Raw genomic sequence first — 13,815 nt, 5'->3', positions numbered from 1 at the left:
CTGAGGTGGGAGGACTGATTGAGCCCAGGGTGTCAAGGCTACAGTGAGCCATGATCACATCCCTGCATTCCAGCTTGGGTGACAGAGTGAGACTCTATCTCAAGGGAAAAAAAAAAAAAGAGAGAGAGAGAGAGAGAGGAAGAACATAAAAGGGTAATGGAGCTGGTCATGGTGGCTCATGCTTACAGTCCCAGCTACTTATCCAACCCATGGCCCATGGGTTGCATGAAGCCCAGGACAGCTTTGAACATGGCCCAACACAAATTCAAAAACTTTCTTAAAAATTATGAGATTTTTGCCAGGCACAGTGGCTCACGCCTGTAATCCCAGCACTTTGGGAGGCTGAGGCAGGCGAATCACCTGAGGTCAGGAGTTCAAGACCAGCCTGACCAGCATGTGAAATCCCATCTCTACTAAAAATACAAAATTAGGTGGCATGGTGGTGCACGCCTGTAATCCCAGCTACTAGGGAAGCTGAGGCAGGAGAATCACTTGAACCTGGGAGGCGGAGTTTGCAGTGAGCCAAGATCATGCCATTGCACTCCAGCCTGGGCAACAAGAGCAAAACTCCATCTCAAAAAAAAAAAAAAAAAAAAGAACTTTTTGTGGTTTTCTTTCTTTTTTTTTTTTTTAGTTCATCAGCTATCATTAGTGTTAGTGTATTTTATGTGTGGCCCAAGGCAATTCTTCTTCCAGTGTGGTCCAGGGAAGCCAAAAGATTGGACACCCTTGCTCTACAGTGTTCTTAACAAGAGATCATCTAGCCTCTGGGTGGCCGTCTGCGCTGTCTGAGGGCTCATGACTGTGACCTCAGAGACTCTTTAAATGATGAAATCATGGCCATAACTATGGCAAACCTCAATGGAGAATGTCATGCCAACCATAACCTTGTCTCACCTGAGCCGCACAATCACTTCTCAGGTAGGTGCTCCTACTGTATTAGGGGCATTTTACTAATTGGGATGCTGAGACTTAGAGAGTTGAGGCAAGTTGCTCAAGTCACTTATTTGTTAGGCGGCAGAACAGGGATTCTAATCCAGGGCGACCTCTAGAGTGCTGGGCTCTTATATGACACGTGGCGTTATTGATCTAATGGAGTTTGGTACCCCGTATCCCCCATCCTACTTTTCTCTAATGCAGGAACACTTGGATCTGGAGGTCACAGCCTCCCCTTAGACTGTAAAAGAGTGCCTGCTGGGCACTGGTCCCGTGCTGAGGGCGCCCCTCCGGCACATCCTCTGAGCATAGGATTGCTGAGAGCTACAGTCTGGGCGTGGTGAGCCGGATCAGCACAGATCACAGATGGAAACCATCCTTCTAGGTAACTCCTTCTAGAAGGAAGAGTTCCTGGTCCAGAACTGTGTTCTGTTCCCAACTTGCCTCCAGTCTGCCTGCTCCATGACCCCAGACGTCTGCTTGAGTCAGCCCTGGGCCTGTGTGGGGGCGGCCCCTGGGCTTCCGCAACATCCTGTGTTCTGCCTTCTGCATACCTATTTTCCATTTCCAGGGAATCCCTCCCATCAGGGTTGGTTTTTACACTCTGGACCAGCCCACAGAACAATTGCAATGGCTCCCTCAGAGGCTTCTGGAGTCATTCCTGCATTACACAATCTCCAGTCTCCAGGGTCTGGCAGGAGCTGCCTTTCTTTCTCTCTCCTGAAAGACTCCAAGTTCTGCTCCTCCTTCAGTTCACACTGGCAAGATCTTCTCTTCCAAAGAGCCTCACTGCTGTCCCCACTTCCCTGAGCTCCTGTTCCCTCGTGCTGACTGAGCCACTGGAGGGGACATCTGCCATGTTTGTCTTCCAGCATCCCTTCCCCTCCTTCCTCTGTGAACTGCACTCCTTTTCCTCTGGGAATAGCCCCTCCTCCACTTTCTGAGAGTAGTTGGGGCTGCCATTCACACAATACCTTTTCTCCTGGCCAGGGTGGTTGGTCCAGGGTTAGGCATGTGACCCAAAGCAGGCCAATCACAATCCTTCCCTGGGATTTTTTTTTATATGGAGCATATGGAGAAAAAAAGAAAAACTCTTTGGTTTGGGTTTGCTAAGCTGGCTTGATGGAAGCCAGGCTGGAGCTACCTGCATTCCTGCTTCTCTTCCTCTTTCTAGATAGAGGCTACCTATCTGAAGTGGGAGAAAGTGAAGCCAATACACAGAGAGAAGCAGAGAGAATAAGGAAGTGATCTGCTCATTATTTCAGTTTTTAGAGACCTTGACACCAGCCCCACCTAAACTAATGAGTCAGTTTATTTATTTACTTACCTATTATTTACTTACTGGCTACTTTTACTCAAACTAGTTTGAATTTGGTTTCGATCACTTGCAATTAAGAGTCCAAACATGTCTTCCTGGGTTTGGACCTAGTTCACAGCGACCTGGCTAAACGCACCAAGAAAGTTGGAATCATCAGTAAATATGGGACCCGCTTTGGGGCCTCCCTCCAGAAAATGGTGAAGAAAATTGAAATCAGCCAGCACACCAAGTATACTTGCTCTTTCTCTGGCAAAAACAAGATGAAGAATTGAGTTGTGAAGATCTGGCACTGTGGTTCCTGCATGAAGACAGTACCTAGCAGTGCCTGGACCTACAATACCACTTCCAAAGCCAGGGTAAAGTCTGCCATCAGAAGACTGAAGGAATTGCAAGACCAGTAGAGGCTCCTCTACTCTTTGAGACATCACTGGCCTATAATAAATGGGTTAATTTATTGAACGAAATTGATTTGGCTTGTTACTTTATTAAACATTCTGATGTTTGCATTATGTCACTACTGATGTATTGGAGAAGCATGTTGAGATGGATTCTTGTAATTCAGTCCCTTTTTTAAGTAGTCAGATGATAAAATATGGCATAAGAATATAAGCCTTCCAAGTTAGGTATGTGTATTAGGTTTGTATAAGTCTGTTCCTGCCAGTTTGACTTTGAGGTATATTGGAGCAAACTGCAAACTTTAGTTTTTAAATTACAGTTAATATTTTTTAAAAAATCTTTCTAGTCTGGGCGCAGTGGCTCATGCCTGTAATCCCAGCATTTTGGGCGGCCGAGGCAGGTGGATTACTTGGAGCCAGGAGTTCAAGACCAGCCTGACCAACATAAAGAAACCCCATATCTACTAAAAATACAAAAATTAGGCGTGGTGGTGCACTGTAATCCCAGCTACTTGGAAGACACAGGCATGAGAATTGCTTGAACCTGGGAGGCAGAGGTTGCAGTGAGCTGAGATTGTGCCACTGCACTCTAGCCTGGGCGACAGAGTGAGACTCTGTCTCTAAAAAAAAAAAGTGCTCCAAGATGGCCGAAAAGCAACAGCTCTAGTCTGCAGCTCCCAGCAAGATCAATGCAGAAGATGGGTGACTTCTGCATTTCCAACTGAGGTACTTGGTTAATCTCATTGGGACTGGTTGGACAGTGGGTGCAGCCCACAGAGGGTGAGCTGAAGCAGGGCAGGGTGTCGCCTCACCCAGGAAGCACAAGGAGTCAGGGGATTTCCCTTTCCTAGCCAAGGGAAGCCATGACAGACTGTACCTGGAAAAATGGGGCACTCCTGCCCAAATACTGCACTTTTCCCAAGGTCTTAGCAGCTGGCAGACAAGGTGATTCTCTCCTGTGCCTGGCTCAGCAGGTCCCACGCCTGCGGAGCCTTGCTCACTGCTAGCACAGAAGTCTGAGATCGATCTGCGAGGGGGAAGCCTCGCTGTAGGAGGGGTGACAGCCATTGCTGAGACTTGAGTAGGTAAACAAAGCAGCTGGGAAGCTCAAACTGGGCAGAGCCCATCACAGCTCAACAAGGCCTACTGCCTCTAGACTCCACCTCTGTGGGCAGAATATAGCCAAACAAAAGGCAGCAGACAACTTCTGCAGACTTAAATGTCCCTGTCTGACAGCTCTGAAGAGAGCAGTGGTTCTCCCAGCATGGCATTTGAGATCTGAGAATGGACAGACTGTCTCCACAAGTGGGTCTCTGACCCCTGTGTAGCCTAACTGGGAGACACTTCCCAGTAGGGGCTGACAGACACCTCATATATATGGCTGCCCCTCTGGGACAAAGCTTCCAGAGGAAGGATCAGGCAGCAATATTTACTGTTCTGCAATATTTGCTGTTCTGCAGCCTCTGCTGGTGATCCAGTGTCTGGAACGAACCTCCAGCAAACTGCAACAGACCTGCAGCTGAGGGACCTGACTGTTAGAAGGAAAACTAATAAACAGAAAGGAATAGCATCAACATCAACAAAAAGGTCATCTACACCAAAACCCCATCTGTAGGTCACTAATATCAAAGACCAGAGGTAGATAAAACCACAAAGATGGTGAGAAACTAGAGCAGAAAAGCTGAAAATTCTAAAAATCAGAGTGTCTCTTCTCCTCCAAAGGATTGCAGCTCCTCGCCAGCAACGGAGCAAAGCTGGATGGAGAATGACTTTGACAAGTTGACAGAAGTAGGCTTCAGAAGGTTGGTAATAACAAACTTCCCTGAGCTAAAGGAGGATGTTCAAACCCATCACAAGGACACTAAAACCCTTGAAAAAAGATTAGACGAATGGCTAAGTAGAATAAACAGTATGCAGAAGGCCTTAAATGACCTGATGGAGCTGAAAACCATGGCATGAGAACTTCGTGATACATACAAAAGCTTCAATAGCTGATTCAATCAAGTGGAAGAAAGGGTATCAGTGATTGAAGATCAAATTAATGAAATAAAGTGAGAAGACAAGGTTAGAGAAAAAAGAATAAAAAGAAACAAACAAAGTCTCCAAGAAATATGGGACTATGTGAAAAGACCAAATCTACATTTGATTAGTGTACCTGAAAGTGATGGGGAGACTGGAATCAAGTTGGAAAACACTTTTCAGGATATTATCCAGGAGAACTTCCCCAACCTAGCAAGGCAGGCCAACATTCAAATTCAGGAAATACAGAGAACACCACAAAGATACTCCTCGAGAAGAGCAACCCAAAGACACATAATTGTCAGATTCACCAAGGTTGAAATGAAGGAAAAAATGTTAAGGGCAGCCAGAGAGAAAGGTCGAGTTACCCACAAAGGGAAACCCATCAGATTAACAGCAGATCTCTCGGCAGAAACTCTACAAGCCAGAAGAGAGTGGGGGCCAATAGTCAACATTCTTAAAGAAAATAATATTCAACCCAGAATTTCATAGCCAGCTAAACTAAGCTTCATAAGTGAAGGAGAAATGAAATCCTTTACAGACAAGCAAATGCTGAGAGATTTTGTCACCACCAGGCCTGCCTTACAAGAGCTCCTGAAGGAAACACTAAATATGGAAAGAAACAACCAGTATCAACCACTGCAAAAGCATGCCAAATGGTAAAGACAATTGATGCTATGAAGAAACTGCATCAATTAATGGGCAAAATAACCAGCAAACATCATAATGACAGGATCAAATTCACACATAATATTAACCTTAAATGTAGATGGGCTAAATGCCCCAATTAAAAGACACAGACTGGCAAATTGGGTAGAGTCAAGACCCATCAGTGTGCTGTATTCAAGAGACCCATCTCACACACAAAGACGCACATAGGCTCAAAAATAAAGGGATGGAGGAAGATCTACCAAACAAATGGAAAGCAAAAAAAAAAGCAGGGGTTGCAATCCTGGTCTCCGATAAAACAGACTTTAAACCAACAAAGATCAAAAGAGACAAAGAAGGCCATTACATAATGGTAAAGGGATCAATTCAACAAGAAGAGCTAACTATCCTAAATATATATGCACCAAATACAGGAGCACCCAGATTCATAAAGCAAGTCCTTAAAGACCTACAAAGAGACTTAGACTCCCACACATTAATAATGGGAGACTTTAACACCCCACTATCAATATTAGACAGATCAACGAGACAGAAGGTTAACAAGGATATCCAGGACCTGAACTCAGTTCTGCAACAAGCAGACCTAATAGACATCTACAGAACTGTCCACCCCAAGTCAACAGACTATACATTCTTCTCAGCACCACATCGCACTTATTCTAAAATTGACGACATAATTGGAAGTAAAACACTCCTCAGCAAATGTAAAAGAACAGAAATCACAACAAACTGTCTCTCAGACCACAGTACAATCAAATTAGAACTCAGGATTTAAAAACTCACTTAAAAACACACAACTACATGGAAACTGAACAACTTGCTCCTGAATGACTACTGGGTAAATAACGAAATGAAGGCAGAAATAAAGATATTCTTTGAAACCAATGAGAACAAAGACACAAAGTACCAGAATCTCTGGGACACATTAAAAGCAGTGTGTAGAGGGAAATTTATAGCACTAAATGCCCATAAGAGAAAGCAGGAAAGTTCTAAAATCCACACCCTAACATCACAATTAAAAGAACCAGAGAAGCAAGAGCAAACACATTCAAAAGCTAGCAGAAGGCAAGAAATAACTAAAATCAGAGCAGAACTGAAAGAGATAGAGACACAAACACCCTTCAAAAAAATCAGTGAATCCAGGAGCTGGTTTTCTGAAAAGATCAACAAAATAGACCGCTAGCAAGACTAATAAAGAAGAAAAGAGAGAAGAATCAAATAGACGCAATAAAAAATGATAAAGGGGATATCACCAACAATCCCACAGAAATACAAAGTACCATCAGAGAACACTATAAACACCTCTAATCAAATAAACTAGAAAATCTAGAAGAAATGGATACATTCCTGGACCATACACCCTCCCAAGACTAAACCAGGAAGAAGTTGAATCTCTGAATAGACCAATAGCAGGCTCTGAAATTGAGGCAATAATTAACAGCCTGCCAACCAAAAAAAGTCCAGGGCCAGATGAATTCACAGCCGAATTCTACCAGAGGTACAAAGAGGAGCTGATACCATTCCTTTTGAAGCGATTCCAATCAATAGAAAGAGAGGAATCCTCCCTAACTCATTTTATGAGGCCAGCATCATCCTGATACCAAAGCCTGGCAGAGATGCAACATAAAAAGAGAATTTTAGACCAATATCCGTGAAGAACATTGATGCAAAAATCCTCAATAAAATACTGGCAACCCGAATCCAGCAGCACATCAAAAAGCTTATCCACCATGATCAAGTCGGTTCATCCCTGGGATGCAAGGCTGGTTCAACATACGCAAATCAATAAACGTAATCCATCACATAAACAGAACTAATGATGAAAACCACATGATTATCTCAATAGATGCAGAAAAGGCCTTTGACAAAATTCAACAGCCCTTCATGCTAAAAACTCTCAATAAACTAGGTATTGATGGAACATATCTCAAAATAATAAGAGCTATTTATGACAAACCCACAGCCAATATCATACTAAATGGGCAAAACCTGGAAGCATTCCCTTTGAAAACTGGCACAAGACAAGGATGCCCTCTCCCACCACTCCTATTTAACATAGTGTTAGAAGTTCTGGTCAGGGCAATCAGGCAAGATAAAGAAATAAAGCGTATTCAATTAGGAAATGAAGAAGTCAAATTGTCCCTGTTTGCAGATGACATGATTGTATATTTAGAAAACCCCATCGTCTCAGCCCAAAATCTCCCTAAGCTGATAAGCAACTTCAGCAAAGTCTCAGCATACAAAATCAATGTGCAAAAATCACAAGCATTCCTATACATCATTAACAGACAAACAGAGAGCCAAATCATGAGTGAACTCCCATTCACAATTGCTACAAAGAGAATAAAATACCTAGGACTCCAACTTCACAGGACCTCTTCAAGGAGAACTACAAACCACTGCTCAACAAAACAAAAGAGGACACAAACAAATGGAAGAATATTTCATGCTCATGGATAGGAAGAAAAATGGAAGAATATTTCATGCTCATGGACAGGAAGAATCAATATTGTGAAAATGGCCATACTGCCCAAAGTAATTTATAGTTTCAATGCCATTCCCATCAAGCTACCAATGACTTTCTTCACAGAATTGGAAAAAACTACTTTAAAGTTCATGTGGAACCAGAAAAGAGCCCGCATTGCCAAGACAATCCTAAGCAAAAAGAATAAAGCTGGAGGCATCACGTTACCTGACTTCAAAGTATACTACAAGGCTACAGTAACCAAAACAGCATGGTACTGGTACCAAAACAGAGATATAGACCAATGGAACAGAACAGAGACCTCAGAAATAACACCACACATCTACAACCATCTGATCTTTGACAAACCTGACAAAAACAAGAAATGGGGGAAGGATTCCTTTTTAATAAATGGTGCTGGAAAAACTGGCTAGCCATATGTAGAAAGCTGAAACTGGATCCCTTCCTTACACCTTATACAAAAATTAATTCAAGATGGATTAAAGACTTAAATGTTAGACCTGGCCAGGCACCATGGCTCACGCCTGTAATCCCAGCACTTTGGGAGGCCACAGCAGGTGGATCACAAGGTCAGGAGATGGAGACCTTCCTGGCTAACACAGTGAAACCTCGTCTCTACTAAAAATACAAAAAATTAGCCAGACGTCGTGGCAGGTGCCTGTAGTCCCAGCCACTCAGGAGGCTGAGGCAGGAGAATAGCATGAACCTGGGAGGTGGAGCTTACAGTGAGCCGAGATCACGCCACTGCACTCCAACCTGGGTGATAGAGCGAGACTCCATAAAAATAAAAAAATAAAAAAATAAAAATTAGCCTGGCATGGTGGCAGGCACCTGTAATCCCAGCTACTTGGGAGGCTGAGGCAGGGGAATTGCTTGAACTCGGGAGGTGGAGGTTGCGGTGAGCTGAGATTACGCCACTGTGCCACTGTATTCTAGCCTGAGTGACAGGGTGAGACTCCATCTCAAAAAAAATAAAATAAAAATAAATAAATAAATGTTAGACTTAAAACCATAAAAACCCTAGAAGAAAACCTAGGCAATGCCATTCAGGTCATAGGCATGGGCAAGGACTTCATGACTAAAACACCAAAAGCAATGGCAATAAAAGCCAAAATAGATAAATGGGATCTAATGAAACTAAAGAGCTTCTGCACAGCAAAAGAAACTACCATCAGAGTGAACAGGCAACCTACAGAATGGGAGAAAATTTTTGCAATCTACCCATCTGACAAGGGGCTAATATCCAGAATCCACAAAGAACTCAAACAAATTTATAAGAAAAAAACAACCCCATCAAAAAGTAGGCAAAGGATATGAACAGACGCTTCTCAAAAGAAGACATATATGCAGCCAACAGACACATAAAAAAATGCTCATCATCACTGGTCATCAGAGAAATGTAAATCAAAACCACCAATGAGATACCATCTCATACCAGTTAGAATGGCAATCATTAAAAAGTCAGGAAACAACAGATGCTGGAGAGGATGTGGAGAAATAGGAACGCTTTTACACTGTTGGTGGGAGTGTAAATTAGTCCAACCATTGTGGAAGACAGTGTGGCGATTCCTCAAGGATCTAGAACTAGAATTACCATTTGACTCAGCAATCCCATTACTGGGTATATACCCAAAGGATTATAAATCATGCTACCATAAAGTCACATGCACACGTATGTTTATTGCGGCACTATTCACAATAGCAAAGACTTGGAACCAACTCAAATGTCCATCAATTATAGACTGGATTAAGAAAACGTGGCACATATACACCATGGAATACTATGCAGCCATAAAAAAGGATGAGTTCCTGTCCTTTGCAGGGACATGGATGAAGCTGGAAACCATCATTCTGAGCAAACTATCACAAGGACAGAAAAACAAACACTGCATGTTCTTACTCATAGGTGGGAATAGGACGATGAGATCACTTGGACACAGGGCAGGGAAGATCACACACCAGGGCCTGTCAGGGGGTGGGAGTCTGGGGGAGGAATAGCATTAGGAGAAATACCAAATGTAAATGACGAGTTAATGGGTGCAGCAAACCAACATGGCACATGTATACCTATGTATCAAAGCTGCACGCTGTGCACATGTACCCTAGAACTTAAAGTATATTAGAAAAAGAAAGAAAGAAAGAAAAGAAAGAAAGAAAGAGAGAGAGAGAGAGAGAGAGAGAGAGAGAGGGAGGGAGGGAGGAAGGAAGGGAAGGGAGGGAGGGAGGGAGGGAAAAGGCTGGGTGCGGTGGCTCATGCCTGTAATCCCAGCACTTTGGGAGGCTGAGGTGGGCGGATCATGAGGTGCGAAGATCGAGACCATCCTGGCTAACACGGTGAAACCCCGTCTCTACTAAAAATACAAAAAGTTAGCCAGGCATGGTGGCGGGCGCCTGTAGTCCCAGCTACTCAGGAGGCTGAGGCAGAATGGCGTGAACCCAGGAGGCAGAGCTTGCAGTGAGCTGAGATCACACCACCACACTCCAGCCTGGGTGACAGAGACTCCGTCTCAAAAAAAAAATTTTTGAAAGCTTCTAAAGGTATAGGCTATACTAAAGGATATACATATACTGCCTCTTCTATTCTACTTGTGGTGTTTCATTTGACCTATACTGTATCAATATCTTCAGGAAACAATATGAAACAATTATAATTTCACATTAAATGTTGCAAATGTCTAAAAAAACCAGAATCCAAACATGTATCGACATTCATAGAGAGCTTGTCTTGTAGTTTGACATACAAAATGCTTTTTGTTGGTTTGTGCATCTGGCTTCTCAAATAAATAGCCTTCTCCTTCATAGCAGGAGTAATGCAGTATTTCTTTCTTTTAAAATATTGCTTTTTGGTCAGGTGCAGTGGCTCACGCCTGTAATCCCAGCACTTTGGGAGGTCGAGGCAGGCGGATCACGAGGTCAAGAGATTGAGACCATCCTGGCTAACGGGGTGAAACCCCGTCTCTACTAAAAATACAAAAAATTAGCCAGACGTGGTGGTGGGAGCCTGTAGTCCCAGCTACTAGGGAGACTGAGGCAAGAGAATGGCGTGAACCCGGGAGGCAGAGCTTGCAGTGAGCCGAGACCGCGCCACTGTACTCCAGCCTGGGTGAAGGAGCGAGACTCCGTCTCAAAAAAAAAAGTTTTTTGTTTTTTTTTTTTTATAAAAGAATACTTGTAATTAATAAAACATAATGAAACAAAGACTTGTAACCTACTATGTGGCACAACAACTAGAATGTGACTGAAACCATTGACCCTACCTGTGGGCACCTCCTCATGCCATATCTGTTTGCCCCTCTGGGGTAACAACTGTCCTAAATTTGATGCTCAAAATCTCTTGCTGTAAAAAAGTTTTAAGACGTTTATATGATTTATTTAGAAAAGGTTTATCTTTGCTTATTTTTAAGCTTTAGAAAAATAAAGTGTATTTTTATTTTATAGTGTATTGTAGTCTTCTGAAACTCTTTTTTTATGCATCATTTGTTTCAAGATTCATTCATCTTTAAAAAAAATTTTTTTAATTATAAAAAAACCCAAGGATCCAGCACTTCTAAGTTTCTGGGGGTTTTTTGTTTTATTTGTTTGTTGTTGTTGTTGCTGCTGTTGTTGTTTGTTTGCTTGCTTTTTTGAAACAGAGTCTTGCCCTGTCACCTAGGCTGGAGTGTAGTGGCGCGATCTCAGCTCACTGCAACCTCCACCTCCTGGATTCAAGCGATTCTCTTGCCTCAGCCTCCTGAGTAGCTAGGATTACAGGTGCCACCACGCCTGGCTAATTTTTGTATTTTTAGTAGAGATGAGGTTTCACCATGTTGGTCAGGCTGGTCTTGAATTCCTAACCTCAAGTGTTCTGCCCGCCTTGGCCTCCCAAAGTGCTGGATTACAGGCATGAGCCACCGCGCCTGGCCTAATTTTCATAGTTTTTGTAGAGACAGGGTTTCACCATGTTGGCCAGGCTGGTCTCAAATTCCTGGGCTCAAGTGATCCATCTGCCTCGGCCTCCCAAAGTGTTGGGATTACAGGCGTGAGCCACCACGCCCGGCCATCATCCATCTGATTCATTGTAACTCTAGTGCATTCATTTCTCACTACTGCATAATATTACATTGTGGGAAGAGATCTCAATTCATTCCTTCTCCAGTCAGAGGACATCTGGAATTTTCATAATTTCACGATTATGAACAATGCTTCTTTGAAGATCCTTGTGAGGCTTTTCATACATGTGCAAGAGTTTCCAAGGCATCATTTTAGGAGTGGAAGTAATTGCTGGGTCATTGGTATGTGCAACTTCAGTGTTACAAGATAATGCCCAGTTGTTTTCCAAAGCCACTTATACTCCCCACCATCCCTGTAAAAGTCCCCATCACCAACCTCTCACCACCACTAGTGCCCCTGATTTGTAATGGGCTCAAAGATTATTTATTTATTGACTGCCTGAGACAGTGGAATGGATGGAGTTACGTGTAGGTGGCATGTAAGACAATCAGAAAGTTGGAGAGCACAGACACCATCTTCACTCAGAAAGATGAATGACTGAAACTCCAGCATCTCAGACTGGCAGTGATGGCCATAGGCTCTGGGCTTCTTTGATCCAATCATCTGGGGCCCCTGGGGGCCTTCATGGCCCCTTGGTTGTGACCCACAGTGCTCAGCAAGCCCTGTCTGGACACAAGCTTCTAGTATGTGCCTGTTTTAGGGGCCTCATGCCTAGCTCTGCTGCAGCACTCTGTAGGAGACTTTCTTGATGCCAAAAATCAGGAAATCAGGATTTTGAGACCATCCCGGGCAATATGGTGAAACCCCATCTCTACCAAAAACACAAAATAATAATAATGATGATGATGATAATAATAATAATAATAACCAGGCGTGGGGACTTGTGCCTGTAGTTCCAGCTACTTGAGAGGCTGAGGTAGGAGGATCACTTGAACCCAGGAGGGGCAGGTTGCATGAGCCTTGGAGGCCAGCCTTGAAAACCCACGGAAATCCTATCTATGAATAATAAGTCCTACACCCATATGGGCCCTGATGCTGGTTTCAAACAGCCATGTTTCCCTGCCCTCTTTATACTGACATTTTTCTTTAAGTTTTTTTTTTTTATTATTTCAAACAAGCAAGTCCTAGTAACATGATAGAAACTTTTTTTTTTACTGTTTTCATCCATGCCTGAAATTTAGTCTACACACACACATACACACACACACACAAATGCACCCTCACAAAGAGCACATTCTTTACTTCTTTTCAAGTCCAAAGCCTGTAAGAAGAGTTTTCTGTCGAAGGTCAGCAGCTCTGATTGTATTGCTTTATTTAGAGCATAGTTTTTGCTGAAACTCATTCCATTACCTTTGAGCTCACGGAAGTGGAGCCCATTAGAAGAATCGGCAGTCAAGAGGCTCTCATACAGGGTTAGAGAGTGATGCTAAACTTAGGTTCATTTGGCTACTGCGGTTTATTGACAGGGGCCTCTCTTTTTCTCTCTCTCCTTTTAATGGAGCCTGCATTTTCCTGTTTTGCAGCCGCCAACCTGTTCATGGTGGGAAGAAAGGAAACTTCTTATCTCTACTCCTAAACTCCCTACTCCTCCAGCAAGTGGCCTACTTCCCATTGCCCTAGTATGGCTAATCGACACCCACGTCCAGGCCTCAGGCTGGCATAGGCAGGAGTACAGAATAGGCAGTTCTGTGTCCCTGGTCCCGGTGGAGTGGGTTTACGGACCTGACCATTGCCCTGTCTCTTGGCTTCCGACCTGTGTACTGTGTCTTGACTGCCAGAGTCCTAGTATCTGTGGAGGCAGCCACTCCCCCACCTGGCCCCTGCTTTCCACCCCACTGGCTTTGTGCCCTGGGGTGGGCGTCATGTGCTTCCTGGTCTACAAAATGGGGGTGATAACACCCACAACGCCTATACAGGTGTGCTTACCCTTAAAAAGTACAGTTACAGGCCAGGTGTAGTGGCTAATGCCTGCAATCCCTTGGGAGGCTAAGGTGGGAGGATTG

General features: G+C 43.6%; 1 pseudogene; it reads left to right on the top strand.

Annotated features, from left to right (window-relative positions):
- Nucleotides 1–848: 848 nt before the first annotated feature.
- On the top strand, nt 849–2,712 carry LOC119628105 (large ribosomal subunit protein eL43-like; annotated as a pseudogene).
- Nucleotides 2,713–13,815: the final 11,103 nt, after the last annotated feature.

Source organism: Chlorocebus sabaeus, chromosome 9 (assembly GCF_047675955.1).
Source record: "Chlorocebus sabaeus isolate Y175 chromosome 9, mChlSab1.0.hap1, whole genome shotgun sequence".
In the NCBI taxonomy this organism is placed as follows: Eukaryota; Metazoa; Chordata; class Mammalia; order Primates; family Cercopithecidae; genus Chlorocebus; species Chlorocebus sabaeus.
The sequence above is the reverse complement of the archived record's forward strand: the minus strand, read 5'-3'. Positions and strand labels throughout refer to the sequence as shown.